Raw genomic sequence first — 19,210 nt, 5'->3', positions numbered from 1 at the left:
AAAGTTGGAGAAAGGAGAAAAAATAAAATATCTCTCCTTTTAAAAAATGATCTAATATTTCAAGAAAAAATATCTCAAAAGGAGATGTTTTATTCTAATGGGAGAAAGGAGAACGGGGGTAGGAGAAAGGAGTAGAGGGGTGGGAGAAGGGAGAAGGGTACCCCCCTGTCCTCCCCCTCAAATATGTATCAAAAAAATAAATATCTTTGTGTATTGAAATATCTTGTGCATCTTGTACCATATTCCATAATGTGCATTCACAACTTCTCACTATAGCATGCTACAAATGCTCACAGTCAATTAAGCACTTAAAAAAAATCTTTTTTCATCTCATCTGCACATGTTAATAATATTCCAATTATAGAAATACATTTTAAAATCATCATTATTTATACATTATGGACACCACTAGATGTAATTAATGACAAATTGCATGTGAATCTGAATAAAAATTACATTTAGTCATGATTATAAATAATTATAACCTTACTTATTAATGAAACTATATTTGAATATCCATAACATGCTAAACTTTATTAAAATTTCATCATGTGTATTTGTATTTAATTAAATCTCGTTCACTGTCCCTTTTTAATCATCATTATGCAAGAAACATATTTGATTAGAACGATTTTTACTTTTAACAAATACATGTAGTAAAATGCAATGTTTTTTTATTCAACACTCCAAATTCATTCTTCGTGTGTCTGGTGCATTACATAACAAGTAGCAGGATGAAATCACACCATAAAAAAGATTGGGTCATTTATAAGTAAAGGTAGTGCTTTTTTCCAGTTGAAAAAGGTACATATGCAGAAGTAAAATGCAAATTTGCCAACTTTTCATGGAGACTGCAAATTTGCCAACTTTTCATGAAGACTGCAAATTTGCCAACTTTGTATGGAGACTGCAAAATTGCCAACTTTTCCCTTTTTAAAGGGACATAACTTGAGAATAACGAAAGTGATGTCAGATTAATTCAAACTGGATCTGTACTAGGTGGTTATAAGCATTTCATAGCCTTTTATGCGATGCATGTATTGTTTTTTACTAAATGAATTAGGTTCTAGGGTGACCTATAGTTTCTTTTACATCATTTGGTCTCTTGTGAAAAATTGCATAATCAGTAATCCTACCACATCTTCTTATTTTTTTACTGTCAGATCTTTATTGACAAGGAATGCCAGTTTTGTGACAAAGGTTGCAAGTGTGTTCCATTTGCTCCAGCTTCCCTTCAAATGTAAGATGGCCACCATAATATATAGCCAAGATTACTGAAAGTGGCTATAAACAAAATCAAACAAATGATTTCATTTTAATCATTTATTATTCAATTGTTTTCATTATTATATATAGACTTTTATCATATAATAACAAATACAGTGCCATTGTATTGTACAAGAACTTTATAAAACATTATCCCTCTTTAATCAACTAAAACTCTGTTTTCTTGACGCATACACTTTTTCACTCTTTGCTGTTAGCTGTTCTGTGAGATATTCCTAGACCTTTCTATCATATCATACTGGAATTTTTATTTTTCCAAATTTCAATTTTAACGCCTAAAGCAATGAAACTAACATGTTATTTAAAATGATTAACTTTTTTCACCATTTTTCCTGATACCTCAAATCCTTTGTCTAACATCAAAGATTTTTCATCATTCGCTTCCTACAGCTATACAGTCATAATTGTAATGTCAACCCTGCAGGGAACCTCCATGTTACGTAACTGTAATTATAAACAAATCTTTTATAATTACATTTGCAGCAATAAATCATTTTCAATCCATTCTAGCATGTTCAATATAATTATTTAGATACATCTGTACAACCCTGGTATACTTGGTTCATAGTGAATAGTTTACAATGAAAAAAAACAGGAAACAAAGAATAGACAGCCAGCATATATAAACTATTGTTTATAACAGATGGTTACAACATAAAAGTGAAAATAATTCAAAATATCAAACAATATGTACTTCTAAAAATATCAAAAATCCTTAAAAAAAAAGGGGGGAGGCAATTGCCAACATAAGATTCTTAACTTGTGAAAAAACATGAAGCCAGATTGTACAGAAGATAGATTCATTTGAACAGAACATAGAGGAGACAACACCATATCATATCATTGTTGGATCCATAGTTAAGCTGGCATTGCCCTTACCCCCACTTAAAAAAAACCTGATCTGTTCTTATTGATTCACTAGTATTTTTGTAATACAATTTTGGGGTAAAAATGAAAAGGGGATGAGTGAGAGTACTCAGCCGGAAAGGCTGTGTCAGTGAGAGTACTCAGCCCGAAAGGCTGTCAGTGAGAGTACTCAGCCGGAAAGGCTGTGTCAGTGAGAGTACTCAGCTGGAAAGGCTGTGTCAGTGAGAGTACTCAGCCGGAAAGGCTGTCAGTGAGAGTACTCAGCCGGAAAGGCTGTGTCAGTGAGAGTACTCAGTTGGAAAGGCTGTGTCAGTGAGAGTACTCAGCCTGAAAGGCTGTGTCAGTGAGAGTACTCAGGCGGAAAGGCTGTGTCAGTGAGAGTACTCAGCCGGAAAGGCTGTGTCAGTGAGAGTACTCCGCCGGAAAGGCTGTGTCAGTGAGAGAACTCCGCCGGAAAGGCTGTGTCAGTGAGAGTACTCAGCCGGAAAGGCTGTGTCAGTGAGGGTACTCAGCCGGAAAGGCTATGTCAGTGAGAGAACTCCGCCGGAAAGGCTGTCAGTGAGAGTACTCAGCCGGAAAGGCTGTGTCAGTGAGAGTACTCAGCCTGAAAGGCTGTGTTAGTGAGAGTACTCAGCCGGAAAGGCTGTGTAAGTGAGAGTACTCAGCCGGAAAGGCTGTGTCAGTGAGAGTACTCAGCCGGAAAGGTTGTGTCAGTGAGAGTACTCAGCCAGAAAGGCTGTGTCAGTGACAGTCATATAGTTTTCTGCCTGTCCATAGTCAGTTATCTACAGAAAAAAAATTAAGACATTCCAAAGTTTAACCTTAAATTTGAGATCCAGAATTTAGACATTTCTTGTCTTATTCCCAATTTCACTTGTCTTGGGGATGTTTAGAGATCAGCATGGTCTCTTGTTGGAGATAGTATGGTAGCAATCTCTTAATTATTGCTGTTGTGTTGCTCTCTCATTTATGTATTCACTTTATACCCTTTCATTTATTACCAACAATTAAGATAATTATTTAAAAGAGAAGGGAGGGATTCAAGGGGACATTCAAGCTCAAGTCAAAAATAAACTGACACCATCATGGCCAAATAAGTTAAAGACAAACAACACAACAACAGTACATGAATCACCATATAAACCAAAGAATCAGCAACACAAACCCAACCCAAAACTGAGGGTAATCTCCATACCTGCCAACTTTTTAAAATGCCCATGGGGGTTGTGCATGCAAGATGGATGTCCATAAAAAAAACTTTCAAGGGGGCCTTCAAATACATTTTAATGTTGTTTTTTGGCTTCTTCATACTTTTACAAGCCTAAAGTCATTGTAAAATTAATTGTTTTGTTTGAAATTGTAGACAAAATTGCTCTTTCCAAATTTCAATTTTGAAGCCTCCATGGGGGAAATTCCCAGTAAATAGTGACAGTTGGCAGGTATGAATCTCAGGTACTGAGAGGCTTAAAACAGATCCTGCTCATCATGCAGCAACCCTACCAATTCTAAATCTAACAATTTATTTAAAAATTAAAAAAAACTTATAAAAGATGAATTGATGTCCTTTAGAGTAAACTCACTTTAGTTAAGCAGGTATAACAGGGCTGTATTACAGCACTTTCTGGTTTAATGATATAACTGTCTCCACATCATAGGAAACATTTGTTGTTATAACATCTGCTAATTGTGGCTGTCTATATACTCTGGTTACTGTATTTGTTTGGATCATTATGAAATGTAAAAATTATCTGTGTTTTATTACTGCTCGTAAATTGTAATAGCTTTATAGCATTCTTAAATGTTAAGATTATCTGGAATTTATTGTTCCTAATGTTAATTAGATGTAGATTTAGAAATTAAATATTGAGTTAAACAATGAAACATGTTTAAATCAAATTCTGTGATTGGGAGATAATGCCTTTTAGGATTTGGGATAGAGAGGGGAAATATATGGGGCTGTGGGATATAGGGGTACAGAAATGTGGGTAAGTGAAATATAGGGGTAAAAAAGTTAAAGATCTAGAAAAAAGAATGGAAAAATTACAAAAATAGCAGGAAATGGGAAAATAAGCATCATAAGGCCTTGAATTGCTTATATACAATACAGTATAAATTTTGCTCGTTGTTGAAGGCTGTAAGGGGACTGGGACTGTTAACTTCTTTGTCTCTTAGTTGGAGAGTTGTATCGATTACCAAAACATTTTGAAAGTTATTTGAACTAATGCCACCCTACTCTCTGTAAATTAAAAACTGTCTAATGTAAACATGTTTCCATATTATTAGGACATTGGAATATGAATATAAAGGATGCTAACCACGTTGTACATAATATAAAAATACTTTGTACTTGGCTTGTTTAAAAAAAATATTTAAAAAAGATTTAGTTTAGCTATCTCTGATTTAGCTACTGTAAAAAACACACAAATATTGTGTTAAAAATATATTTTCTTGAATTATTCAGAAATTTAGGTCATCTTTTACTTTGAGGGTCCCTATACCTTAGAGTTAAGGATGTAGAGTTAAGGATCATTCATGGTTATAGTTAGGTTAGGGGATGTTTTAGGTTAGGGTTAGGTTTTAGAGTTATGGCTAGTGTTAGGATTAAGTATGGGTGAGGGTAAGGTTTGCGGGGTTAAGAATAGTTTAGTATAGCTCTTTATGGGTTGAGACCCCTAAAGTAAAAGGCCAGAAATTTAGGTCACTTACTCTTTGCCAAAACTGAAACATTTATTTCATTATTTAATAACAATTGCATTTCTAGAGATGCTAGGAAGTTTAAAGTTCAAAGGTTACACAACTTCCATGCAGTTATCATAATATCCAATTAAACATAATAAAAAAGATAAAGTTAAAATTTAAGGAGCCATCTGTACATACTCTGGCCACCCAGTAAATTAATATTAATGAAGGAGGACAGAATTTAAATTGAAGTTACACAGATAATATAAGGCTAAATAAAATAGTGGTTCCAGGTACATCTAAAAAAATATTGGGGTAGGTAGGTAGGAATTTTTTTGTCATTTTGTAATTTTTTATTACATTGAGTCTATTGAGGGTTTCTTATCGTCGAGTTGCAAGTTGCGAGTTAAGAAAGTCGAGTTGCGAGTTAAGAAAGTCGAGTTGCGAGTTAGGAAAGTCGAGTTGCGAGTTAGGAAAGTCGAGTTGCGAGTTAGGAAAGTCGAGTTGCGAGTTACAAACGTCGAGTTGCGAGTTACAAAAGTCGAGTTGCGAGTTACAAAAGTCGAGTTGCGAGTTAGGAAAGTCGAGTTGCGAGTTAGGAAAGTCGAGTTGCGAGTTACGAAAGTCGAGTTGCGAGTTAGGAAAGTCGAGTTGCGAGTTACAAAAGTCGAGTTGCGAGTTACAAAAGTCGAGTTGCGAGTTACAAAAGTCGAGTTGCGAGTTACAAAAGTCGAGTTGCGAGTTAAGAAAGTCGAGTTGCGAGTTAAAAAAATATTGGTTTACACCGAATTTTCAGGTTTGATTCACATTTGATAAACAAAACATGCATGTAACCGAACTTAGTTATTCCCGGTGATTGTGGGATTTGAAACAGTTATATGTGATACTTATTTATAAGAGTCTAATATAAGTTAAGTTCTGGAAGCATTTAAAAAAAATAATGTATCCTTAATGGACGAGATCGATCTTATTTAATCCAATGCGTTTACACTACAACATAAAAAGAACCGATCTGACCATAAATTACCTTTCGTAAACAAATAATCCTAAAAATAGAATAGTAAAGGAAATTCTGCATCTCGCGCGAACTATAACACATTGCAATATCATTGAGAAAATAGTTTGTTCATTGGAATTTCGTATGGACTTATTAATCATTATTTTGGATCATACATCACAATTCATTAAACAAAGATATGTGTGTAGACTATCGCTAAATAACGAACGGCCAATGCGTTTGAAGATGAGGATTTGCAGCAAACAAATAGAACTTATTGATTTAGAAGATAATAAAAAAATAGCCGAATCTATGTTTACTTTTCGTATTCCATCCATCATTTTTAAACACGCCGAACATGCGTAGATTTATTTTCATATCTGAATATAACATTCACCTGAAAAAAGCGATCTATCTAAGCATTTACACTTGAAAAAAGATCGATTCAAATAAGATTGATCTTTTTAAAACTACATCGATATCTGGAAGTAGACTTTTTAAGACCGTTTTCATTATTCCATCCATCGTTTTGAAAAACGTGTGTTTTTGCCGCCAAACATAGGTAGTAATTTCCATGCAATCGTGTGAATTATGTGCTAAAATAGACTATGTGCTTACTTCTAATTTTTATTCCCAAATTGGAGTAAACTAAGGGGATATTTTGAATCCCAACCTTTTCAAGATTTTTATAAATGAATTTTACCGGATGCATTTAATGAAACCCCAGATGCTGTTGATATCAATGGCAGCAGAATTGACTGCCTCGTGTATGCAGAGGATCTTGTTATTTTTTGTCTAGTTCCAAGGCAAGTCTTTCAAAAACGACTTGATAGTTTATCCTGTACTGTAAAATGGTGTTTAGAGGTCAAGCTATCTAAAACCAAAGTTAATATGTTTAACAAACCTGGAAAACTTTTAAAAGAATATTTGTATTGCGAAAAAGATATAATAGAATGTGTCGACAATTATAAGTATCTAGGTTTAAAATGTATATTGACTTTTTAAGCATGGAAAGGGAGAGTTATACACAAAAATCACTATAATCAATATTCAAATTGCGAAACTTCATCATCTTACAATCCAAGTAATTTTACTCTATAACATATATATATACGACCATACAATAAAACCTATTTTAATGAATGGCAGTGAAATTACAGGAATGTTCAAAACTATCTCTGCAGCATGCGAGAAAGAAAGTGAATATTTATTACAGCACCTTTACATATGAACGATTTTTTAGATGAATCCAATTTAAAATATATGAAATATATTTTAGGTTAAACAAATAGTCTTCTAACTTTATAGCTGTGTTAGGAGAGCTTGATATATTCCCTTTATATTTTTCAGTTGTATTATCAATTATGAAATACCGGTTTAGAATAAAAAAAAAAAAAAACAATATGAAAGATGGTTTACTATATGATACCTTTATGTGTAACAAAAACATGTTCACTAATAATATTGAATGCTTTAATTCATCCATACACATACATTATTTTTTTCAAAAAGCTGAAATATTCATAATTTGGAAGTAAAGCTTGACTTTGTTATCAAGTCAGTTAAGCAAAAACTTTGTTATAGTTTGGTAAAATTTTGGAACACAAACAGAATAGATACAAAGAGTAGTAAATTAGATTTTTATTTCAAATTAAAAACTTGTTTTTCTAAAGAAATGTATCTACATGAATCTTTAAACAATTTTTTGATGAAGTGTCGTCATATGTTTATCAGAATCAGTGCCCACGATCTCAAAATAGAAAAAGACAAGATATAAAACTTTGTATATAGCAAGAGACCATTTTAAAGGATTTGTAAGAAATGTAGTTGAAGACGAACAACATTTCATTACAAGTTGTCCAGCATGTACAAAGATGATCTGTAGGGAGATGTTTTTCAAGGGGATATTTTTCAGTATTTTTGCTAATTTTTCATATCTCTCAAATGAGACAAAATTTGTTTTGTTATGTATATTTGAGAATGTGTCTGTACATAAATATTTAGGGAACTACATTTGTATATTATTACAAGTCTAGATGTTAAACGAAATGTAAATGAATATATGTTACTTAACAATGATAATTGTAATGATTTTATAGTTCAGGTCCTGTCTTGAATAAAATGTATGTGACTTATTTAGAATAATATTTCGTTTCAACGTATAAAATATGGCAGTGGCTGTTTTGTCGACACCTTTCAGGGCTATTTTACCAGCTCCAGCAGAATAGCGATTTATATAGAGTTTTGCTCTTTTGCCGGTTTTATTTAAGTTAAAAATAACTTATAATTGACAATATCAAACATGTAAACACTATATAACTCAAGTTAAACCTAAGTGACTCAGTTTAATAAGTTATCCAATACTTTAAAAAAATACTTATGAAATCACGATGTAGCAATAATCATTTTATACTTTCCTATTAAATCTTACCTGTAAAATGGCGCAAACACGGCTGGTAATCTACGCACGCAGAACATTTGGTTCTGCAATGAAAACCGTGAGAGGATTTTCCGGTTGTGCTTGAGTGGAGTAATTGTCATCGCTTCAAAAGGTATGTACATTTGTAAATCGCAATTTTCTTATTCAACTGATCAAAATATTGAAAATCAGAGAATGCTTTGCTGTGGTGAATTATACGTTAACGAAGAGATACATGTATCATATACTGTTGTACATGGATTTGAACTCCTACAAAATCAGTTGTCCCACTAGAAATTGCCTAAAAAAGTGACATCTGAATTTTGAAATGGTTCTATTAACAGACCTACAAGTTCAAATTTACTTTTTTTGGTCAATGGGTATGAATGTCGTTTTGGGCGGCGTGTACGCTGTTCGGTGTTGATAGACGTCTTAATAAATCTAAAAACCTCAAATTTTCATTACTTCATGCGTGAGGGGTTCGGTTCTGATTGAGGACATCGTGAATGCGTGAGGGGACGTGAAATCACATCTTTATGTCCAAGCTATCACTCGTTGAAGGTTGGCTAAATTTGGTTAAATTGTTCATGAAAAAACACATTTGTGTGCTAGAATTTTGAAATATCAATAAATCATCAAGTTTTTATTACATGAACAAACAATCTAACCAATATGTTCCAAATATGTCTCCAAATTTGCGGATTTAAGCAAATAATCGGTCTTGTTTGGAGACTTATTTGCAATGTATTGGTTAGACTGTTTATTTATATACAGAAAACTTGGTGATTTTTTGTATAAATCAAATTGTTCCATATCAAAGAAAATTTAGTTTTTTTTTCTATATGAATGGGATTTTGAAAAAATAAGCATATTCACTTGCGGAAAAGGTATACTCACTGCGCAAAACGTCGCGTGCTTTTACTTTTACAATTTAGATAAAAAAATGTTTGATGTACAATATGTTTTGGTAAATAATTGCCATTACATACATTTCTCTCAGAATATGGAATAAAAGAATTACTGGCTTTTGTTTCGGTAAATTCGGCCGTTGGCCTGAGTGAAAATCAGTTTTTCAAAAGTCAATAAAACTATTTACTTCATCAAAAGACAGTAATTGTAGAATATTTAAACAAATGTCAAAACTTTTGTTTTAACAAGCAATTTTTTGTCAAATAAGCAATTCAAGAGAAGATAACTCTTTTCGTAAAAAATACATACTGAGATGATAGGGAAAATTTTAACTTTAAAAATTTATTTGTAGCAAGAAACAAAAACGTTGACACTTTTTTTTCTTTTTATTCTTCGTAAAGCATATTATAAAACCTATCTTCTCCAATTTATTTCAAAATTCTGTTTTATAAAATGTTTTATGCACACAAATGTATTTTTTCATGAACAATTTAACCAAATTTAGCCAACTTTCAACGACTCATAGCTTGGATATACAGATATGATTTCACGTCCCCTCACGCGTTCACGATGAGCTCAATCAGAACCGATCCCTTCAATCATGAAATAATGAAAGTATGAGGTTTTAAGATTTATTAAGATGTCTATCAACACCGGACAGCGTACATGTCGCCCAAAACGACATTCCTACCAATTGATCGAAAAAAAAAGTAAATTTGAACTTGTAGGTCTGTTAATAGAACCATTTCAAAATTCAAATGTCACTTTTTTAGGCAATTTCTAGTGGGACAACTGATTTTGTAGGAGTTCAAATCCATGTACAACAGCATATGATACATGTATCTCTTCGTTAAAGTATTCACCACAGCATAGCATTCTCCGATTTTCAATATTTTGATCAGTTGAATAAGAAAATTGCGATTTACAAATGTACATACCTTTTGAAGCGGTGACAATTACTCCACTCAAGCACAACCGGAAAATCCTCTCACGGTTTTCATTGCAGAACCAAATGTTCTGCGTGTGTAAATTACCAGCCGTGGCAAATGTAGTTTTTACAATAGTATCTTTGACAGCTACATTTATAAAATAAAGAATAAAAACGGGGAATGAGTCAAAGAGACAGCAACCAAATCAAAATATACAATTCAACCAAAGGTCATTGGGTCTACAACACAGCGAAAAATCACACACCTAGAGGGAGCCCTGAGCAGGCCCCGAAACACAATATTAGATAGATCAAGAATATAGACGCCATTCTATGCTGCTAAATATAAAGATGAACCAAAATTAAAACATATACAAAAGCAACAAAGGCTAAAGGTTTCTGACATAGGTCAGACACAAAAATGCGGCGGGTTTAAACTGGTTTTATTCACGCCCATCATATCCCCTTCATCTCTAGCCAATGTATAAGACATATATAATTTTAACATCCTCAATTTTAAGTGTCACTGACAAACAATAAAATTTCGCGGTCCCTAACGAATATTGCCCGGTTCTGCAGCTGCCCCAAAAAGCCCAGTTTAAACGACGGTTTACATATATGTACTATAGTTTAGTTGCTATCTCCCTTTACGTTTATTACGACGGTGCTATGTATGAAATTTAAAAATAATTAAACTGCAAGCCATCTGCTGTATTTCAAAAGGCTATCTGCTTCTTCAAAAAATACTATACGTAGTTATTATCTAGTCCATTTTATTTTTACAAGAGACTCAGATAAAGTCCAAACCACAAAAATAATCAACAACACTATGTACAATTCTATACGCAATCATCATTCCAAAAAGTTATACAGTTACACCAAAAAATTAAAATATTTTAGTTTCCACATTTTAACGCAATTCGACTTTTGTAACTCGCAACTCGACTTTCTTAACTCGCAACTCGACTTTTGTAACTCGCAACTCGACTTTCGTAACTCGCAACTCGATTTTCTTAACTCGCAACTCGACTTTTGTAACTCGCAACTCGACTTTTGTAACTCGCAACTCGACTTTCGTAACTCGCAACTCGACTTTTGTAACTCGCAACTCGACTTTTGTAACTCGCAACTCGACTTTCGTAACTCGCAACTCGACTTTTGTAACTCGCAACTCGACTTTCGTAACTCGCAACTCGACTTTTTTAACTCGCAACTCGACTTTCGTAACTCGCAACTCGACTTTCTTAACTTGCAACTCGATTTTTTTAACTCGCAACTCGATACTCGACAACAAGTGAATCTCGAGTCTATTGGAGCAAAATTCTGACTTAAACAGTGTTTAATGAAAAATGATAAAAAATCTATTATTATACTATTATTAGGACTAAAAAGTAGGTTACAGGGTAACTGGAACCACACAAATATTTTTATTTGGCCTATAAATGAAATTTAGAGATAATCTCCAGATGGATTTGAACTCTGACAGTGAAGTGCTGCTTTAAAGTTGTCTTGATGATAACATTAACAGCTGTAGCTTCAGTTATGTTTATGAAATGTTTCTTCTGTCAACACTTTATCTTGCTACACCCAGAGGTCTGTTCAGCATGTAATGTGATATACAGCTACTGGAAAATCAGGGGGGCATACTGGAAATTATGGGGTTGATCCATTGAATGTAGGACAGAAAGTCACATGACAAAAAGTCACGGACAAAAATTCTGAGGACAAAAAGTCAAAGTTCATTTTTTCTGATTATTTTCTTTGAATAAAAAACGCTTAGTTCTACAAAAATATTTCTGTATTTTTCTTGAACTTTTGTAGATAAATCAACTTTTCAACTATAATGACACATTTCCTAAACTTTAATATGAATATATGTATAAAAAAGTAAATATTTTAAGATATTTCTCTTACATATTCAAACAATTGTCAACAGATTATTTGTGACTTTTTGTCCTACCAAATTTGTGACTTTATGTCCTGTGATTTTTTGTATGATTGCAAATGAGACAACTCTCCACAAGAACCCAAATGACACAGAAATTAACAACTATATGTCACATTACAGCTAGATTCTATTTTCTTATGTGAACAAAGGAATGAAAAATATTCATTGTTCCTCTTATTTATTTTGGGACACATAAATTGTTCTGGAGTTATCCCCCCTTTCAAGAAATGGAACCCTTTTTCTTTAACTGCGTAGCGGTCTTTAAAAAAAAGTATATGTGGTATATGATTTCCTTGAGACATCTAGACAAAATGATGTAGAATTCAGCAACTAAAGGTCATCATAAAGCTGTCAACAATGAGCAAAACCCATACTGCTGTATATTATGGCCTTGAAACATCAAATGGACAACAATTCAAACGAGAAAACTAACAGCCTCAGATTTATGTAAAAAACTAGGAAGAGTGTTGCATGGCACTACCGGTATATCAAATGCAAACATTAAACCATTGGAGAAATTCAAGATTTCCCTCAAGAAATAATCAGTAAATCTTTCAGTGTGGTCTCCTCAATTTACATAACCTAAGATACAAACAAAATCATTTCTTGTGGGGGTTTATGCAGAATGTTTGTCTGACTTTATCAACATAAAACAATTAGAGACTAAAATTTAAGGTTTTCCAGCAGAAATAATCAGTAATACTAATCATCAGAAATCATCAGTGACTATTTCAGTGTGGTCTCCTGAATTTACATAACCAAAGAAACAAACAAAAACATTTCTCCAATCTTCTGCCAACAGAAACGCAAATTTTTCTTAGGATAAAAAAATTGTTAGACATGATAATTATTTTGGTAAGATCTGAATAAACTTCAGATAGACAGAAGATAATCTAATATCAGACTAAAGACATTAACCTCACATTCAATGTCAAGAATAGTTATGATTAATGGCGGGCTAAATTTACTTTTAATGAATCTAGTCATTCTTGTTGATTATCGTAAGCTCTTGATAATTACTGCAGGCTTATTAAAGTGTCGTCTGCTGGATACTGACACCAACCATTCAAAACTAAATTTCCCATAATGCAAAGTTCTCATTCACAAGCAAGTTATTTTTTTTCATAAGATATCTAATGAGGGTCCAGATGGGGTAACAGAATAGAGAATTGTGGGCAGAAACAATAAAGGATAGAGAAAAAAAGGATAAAAAAATAAAGAATAGCGAATAATGGGGTGCAAAGGTATAAATAAATGAGAATAATGGATAAAAAATATAAAAAATAGAGAAAAAAGAATTAAAAGACCCCGGCACTTCTCCAATCCAGACCCTCACCAATGGCTATCAGTGGAACCATCTCACACTTGACATCTTAGCTATGTAAACAGTATATAATTTAATTTTCCTTGACACTAATTTTGATTGATAAACTTTATAATTCAAAAGTAAGGATGAAGAGTATGAGACCTGTTGCAAAAATTTAAATTCCCAAACTGGCAACTCTTTACTCGAGACAATTTCTTAAAAATCATTGAACTATTTTTTTTAAGAGATATTAACAATACATAGGTATTGGTGTTGATTTTAATAATGAAAAAGTAATAATAAATAGCAGCTATCATTCAAGAGTTATTCCCCTTGAACTTGAGAAGTTGAGATCTTTAAGTTATTTATGATCATTTATTTTTTCTGAACCTTAAAACATTGCTTTTGCTATCACCATGATTTTTGCTATCAAAAAGATATAACCATGATACAGATTAAGCAAGACTTTTATTTAAACCTTATCCTTATTTGGTCCATAATAATAGGAATATTTGCTCAAATTGCAGGGGCGGATCCAGCCATTTGAAAAAGGGGGATTCCTAACCCAGGACAAAGGGGGGGTTCCAACTACATGTCCTCATTCAAATGCATTGATCGTCCAAAAAAAAGGGGGTTCCAACCCCCGGAACTCCCCCCACCCCTGGATCCGCCAATGAATTGGTAGAAGAGCTCGCCTTTGAACAATAATAATAGACCTTCTATGAGAGACCCTTAACAACCCTGTAGCAGTCCTATAAAAGACCTTCTATGAGAGACCCTTAACAACCCTGTAGCAATCCTATCATAAAATTCAGTTTCCAGATTTGCTTTATAAATATCTGCCTTTTCCAAACTCTGTAAAAGGGTAGCATTGCCATTGAAGTTTATAATATAATGGTATACATAGAATTGTCTTATAACTTGTTGTTACATGCATCTTTATTTCATTTATATGTTGTTTTAATTGTCTGTATTCGAATCACACCTCTATTGTGCTCTTTCCAATAAAATATTGAATTGAATTGAAGTTTCCCTAAAGATTTTCCTTCAAAGTTTATCTGTTTATTTCATACAATGTGAAATTTCGAAGAATCTTCAGGCTCTTGAAGCACTTAATTTGCATGTTTCTATGTAAATCAGATTTGTTTATTCTTCTTTGGATTAAGTTTGGCAGTGCAAGTAAGTGTAAAATTCTTATCAATTAATTAATTTCTGATAGTGAGAAGGAGACAATAATTAATATCATGGTGATGTTTTCTTTAATAAGGATGTCACAAATCTATATCTATATTTAATAATTCAATTGTGGTTGTGGAAAAGTCTTTATCTATCAATTCATTGGTTTAAATTACCACACAATAACTTGAGGTTTTATTTATAAATAAAGCACTAATCTTATACATAATTTGAATTATATCTGCAAATCTCTGAAAAATAATATCATTTCTAGAGTTATATCTTGAAAATCTCTGAAAATATTAGTTTTCAAATTTATTTAATTACGCAGAAAATTTACCAGACAATAATCATCCCTTTACAAACAGTATGTACAAAAAGACAAGATATATTTTTAGTTTTAACCATTGATAAAACATTAATTCAAAGTGTCATGATAACAAATGTTTAATTATTTCTGTTTTCCACAAATAACATAATTACCTCCCTTGTCTAATAACGCAGAAAGCCAATATTTAATAATCTGCATGATTCATACATAAATATCAAATTACAAGATGGGTCTTTGCTATACTTATAAGTTTTTGTCCCATTTAATAGGGAATTATTAAACCATTAGATTGGTCTGTATGAAATGTGAAATGACGCATGCCTTAATTGTTGTCATTATTTTCCTTTTTATACTTCATTTTAAAATTTCATCTAAATTTTTCTCTAAGATAAATGATCAAATGGATTACGGAAAGTTAATTTACAAATCATGAAATAATTTGAGGATTTGAGACATAAAAACATTTCTGGTAACATAGAGTTGATAGTTTACTATCCTTAACACAATCTATGTACTATTTTAGTAACCATACAAAAGAGATGAGATAACAAAATATATTTTTTTTTTTTAAATGAGGCATCATTACAGCTTATTTTTTATTCAATTTACTTTCAATAGAGAATTGCTTGAACCAAAACATTAGAAAGCATTTGTTTGACAAAAGAAGTCTCACTCAACCTAACAAAGTAGCTGGTGTTACTGTAGTGATATATACCTTCTACTTCCTTGATGCTTGACCTTTGACCTCCATATGGTAGCAAATTAAAGCATAACTTCTTGAATATAAACTTCAGTTTTCTGCTTCCAAATATCTCTACTCAGTAATCTGAAATGAGAAATTAAAACTATAGATGTGTCAAAGTGACACGAATGGCCCTGTCTAAAAAAAAAATGAAAAATCTGCAATTTCAATAACACATGTGGACACAAACATGATGGTAGTCTCACATATCATAAATCAGGTCAAAATCTTCAGGTGTATAGAAAAATGTCCATATAACTTTGATTTTTAACCATTTTCAATGTTGTAAACCCTTAATTTTGGCAAAAATTAGCGGAGCAGCACGAAACTTAAACTTCATCTGTAACTCATCATGGTTAGCTCACATACCAAAAATCAGCCCAATACCTGAAAGCATTTAGAAAAAAGGTCTGTATACTGTGATTTTCAAAAATTTATCAAAGTCCAAAGCCAGAAATTACAGCAAAAATTACGAAACGAAACAAAACTTTAATTTGATCTGTAACTCATCATGGTCAACTCACAAACCAAAATTCAGCCTAATATCTGAAGGCATTTTGAAAAAAAACTCTGTATAATGGTTTGTTGCAGAATGACGGAATATTGGAATTAAGGAATTACGGAATGACAGAATTACGTAATGACGAAATTACGGACAACTAGGGTAAAACTATATGGCACCAACAACTTCTTTGCGGTGCCATAAAAATACTACATTTTAAAGTAAAAGTAATGTTGAAACTGTTTGTATACATTTTGTAATTATACATTTTTGTAATTATACATTGTTACATTTTTTGCCCCTGTCCCAAGTCAGCAACCTCTGGTCTTTGTTTATTATCTTGTACTTTTTTTTTAAATTTTGGTTCATCTATGTTTCAGAGTTTAGTGTGACGTCCATTTTCTCAGAATTACACATATACTTGTTTAGGGGCCAGCTGAAGTCTGCCTATCATTTGGTGGCCTTGGGTAATTGTTTACTCTTTGGTAGGGTGATTGTCTCTTTGACACATTCCCCGTTTCTATTCTGAATTTCATTGAAAAATAAAACATAGAAATTCAATCCAAAAGATTTGTAATTTGTCCTTATAATGTAAACACTTCAAAGAGGTTTACCGATAAAACAAATTTAAAAATACAGATTATAAATTCCCAACCAGCATGCATGTTGCATCAGGAATTAATTCTATTTGCTTGATGAGACAAAATAATGATAGCCTACAAGAAAACTGTATAATCCTATAAGCATAATGTATTTTAAAACAATAGATCTTTGCTGAGTCATTCAGTTTTAAAAGTACAACAACCTTTAAACAAATTCTGTTATTCTTCTTGTTTGGATTTTTTCTGGTTTTTTTTTCCTTTTAAATTTTAGCCTAATTTTTCATTTTTGATTCATTCCTTTTTAAAAGTATGGTCAACCTTTATACATCTTCAGTTATAAGTCTTGTTTGGATTTTCCCAGTTTTTTTCTCTGTAAAAAGTTAGCCTAGTTTTTCATTTTAAAGGTATTAGTACATGGTAATTAATAAAGCTGACTGTTTTTTTTCCCTCAGTTTTTTTCTCTCCAATAAAAATAGCCTAATTTTTCATATAAAAGTAATAGTACATGGTAGTTAATAAAACTGACTACCTTTTCAGAAGATTTTTTCTTAAAAAAATCAACCTAATTTTTCAAAATAAAGGCAATTAATAAAGCTGGCTACCTTTTTAGAAGATTTATAGTAAGACAAGAGAAGAGGGTCTTGATGGAGTGTCCAGATTAATAAGTCAATACAGTAGAAAAATGGGCCAAAAAATAAAGAATAAATCATAATAGGGATTAGGGTGCTTAAATGTAAAGAAAAGAGAAATATGGGCAACGTTAAAAAGAATAAAAAAAATAGAGAAAAACAACAATTTACTGCTTGTGCTGATCTTTATAATTATTGTCTGAGGTCGACAGCATCAGGACTTCTTCATGTACCAAGACCTAATTCTGATTTTTTAAAAAGAACATTAAATATTCAGGTCTTATTACCTGGAATAATTTACCAAATAATATTAAAGAAATAGATATTATTTAGATACATTTAAGACCAACTGTTCAAACTATTTTCTAACTGAACAGAACAAAGATGCACAAACTATTGTATTTTTTCTTCTTCAACTGAATGCATATGAACTTATTCAATATTTAAGCTGCTTTATTTAACTGTAGTATATGTATTTTATTTTGTATGTATTTTTGTCCCTTTTCTATTTGTATTAATAGTTTTTGAAGGCCTCATGGAAGATTAACATGTAATTGTTAAATGTGTTACCTTCGTTAAATAAAGAATTTTATCATTTTTATTATTAACAAAATAATTGAAAGAAAACAAAATGAAAACCCCCCCCTCAAATCAAGACCCTCAGAGAAAGTATATAACATCTGTACAGGTGATCAGAGTCAGTGAGAGAAGATATAAATTAGGGAAATTTATTATGTCTTCTCATATCAGACATGATACATACAGATGGCAAGCTGTAAAGAATCAACTCACTTGGTAGATCATGCATTCATGAAAGAGGCCATTGGTAAATTGTAAAAAGAGAACTAGAGGCTCCAAATAGCCTGTGGCGCTCACCTTGGTCTGTGAACATATTCAACAATGGACTGTTGCCAACACTTCAGATAATAAAAGAATTCATGACAAAAATCTCCACAAGTCCTACAGCCATGGCTTGCAAAATTCCAACTAAAATTTTCGTATGATTGAGCTTCGGGTTTGTGGATTTGAAAGTTTATCTTGAAGACTGCTTTTGTATATATTGTTTTGTTGATCATTTTGTCAGTTTAACTTCTTTATTTAACTTCTTTAGTTTCAGAGGACAGAAGATTTTGTAAAAGTTTATGGACATTGATCAGGCCCGTAGCCAGGAATTTCCAAGGGGGGGGGGTCGTTGGACTCACAAACTCGACTTTAACAGTCACAATTCGAACAGAACATTGATTTTAACAGTGCTTATTTGTTTTCAAGGGGGGGTTCGTCTGAACCCCCCGAACCCCCCCTGGCTACGGGTATGTTGATCCCTTTTCCCTAGAGCCAGGTGAGCTAAAAACAAGAGGGATTTTCACTTTAAGTAAAGCAAGATGAAAATGATGAACTTTTAAAAATATGTTCATTCTATGTCAATCAAAGAGGAGAAAAAATTAGGCTGAGCTTTCCTTTTTCTGCAAGTTCATCAGGAAGAACATAAATGGTACCAACTTAAATGCACCAGATGCACATTTTGAAAATAAATGTCATCAGTGGTGCTCAAGGCCAAAATATTTTAAAATCATAACCTCAAGCAAAAATATATCGGTTCCTTTTATGCAGATGTATTTAGCTAGCATAAATCATACAAAATGTCACCCTTGTTGCAGGATGACCATCATTATATTCTTGAACATCACAGACAAAAGGGTAGAAATATCAAAATTCATTTCTGATCGAAAAGTGTCATTAATAAATAATTATGCTACTACTAAGCCTAATTTGATAAATAACAAACTAAAATGTGGTTGTGCAGATGTATTTATTATTTAGTGCCTTCAAAACTTAAAGGATTCATAATTATTAACACTACAGGGAGATAACTCTGTAAATATCAGCT

The 19,210-nt window shown here is 32.3% G+C and overlaps 1 long non-coding RNA gene across 3 annotated transcripts in view; it reads right to left on the bottom strand.

Moving 5' to 3' along the window:
• Positions 1-798: 798 nt before the first annotated feature.
• LOC143058326 (uncharacterized) overlaps positions 799-19,210 on the bottom strand; it is a 61,546-nt gene continuing 43,134 nt past the window's right edge. For 2 of the 3 annotated variants that reach the window (XR_012973006.1, XR_012973008.1), the window contains 3 exons: positions 15,563-15,673; positions 3,735-3,864; positions 799-1,731 (listed from right to left, as the gene is read on the bottom strand). This is a non-coding gene — a long non-coding RNA (uncharacterized LOC143058326). The remainder of the gene's footprint in view (positions 1,732-3,734; positions 3,865-15,562; positions 15,674-19,210) is intronic. The other variant, XR_012973007.1, reaches the window with a different exon arrangement.

Source organism: Mytilus galloprovincialis, chromosome 14 (genome assembly GCF_965363235.1).
Source record: "Mytilus galloprovincialis chromosome 14, xbMytGall1.hap1.1, whole genome shotgun sequence".
NCBI classification, from domain to species: domain Eukaryota; kingdom Metazoa; phylum Mollusca; class Bivalvia; order Mytilida; family Mytilidae; genus Mytilus; species Mytilus galloprovincialis.
The sequence above is the reverse complement of the archived record's forward strand: the minus strand, read 5'-3'. Positions and strand labels throughout refer to the sequence as shown.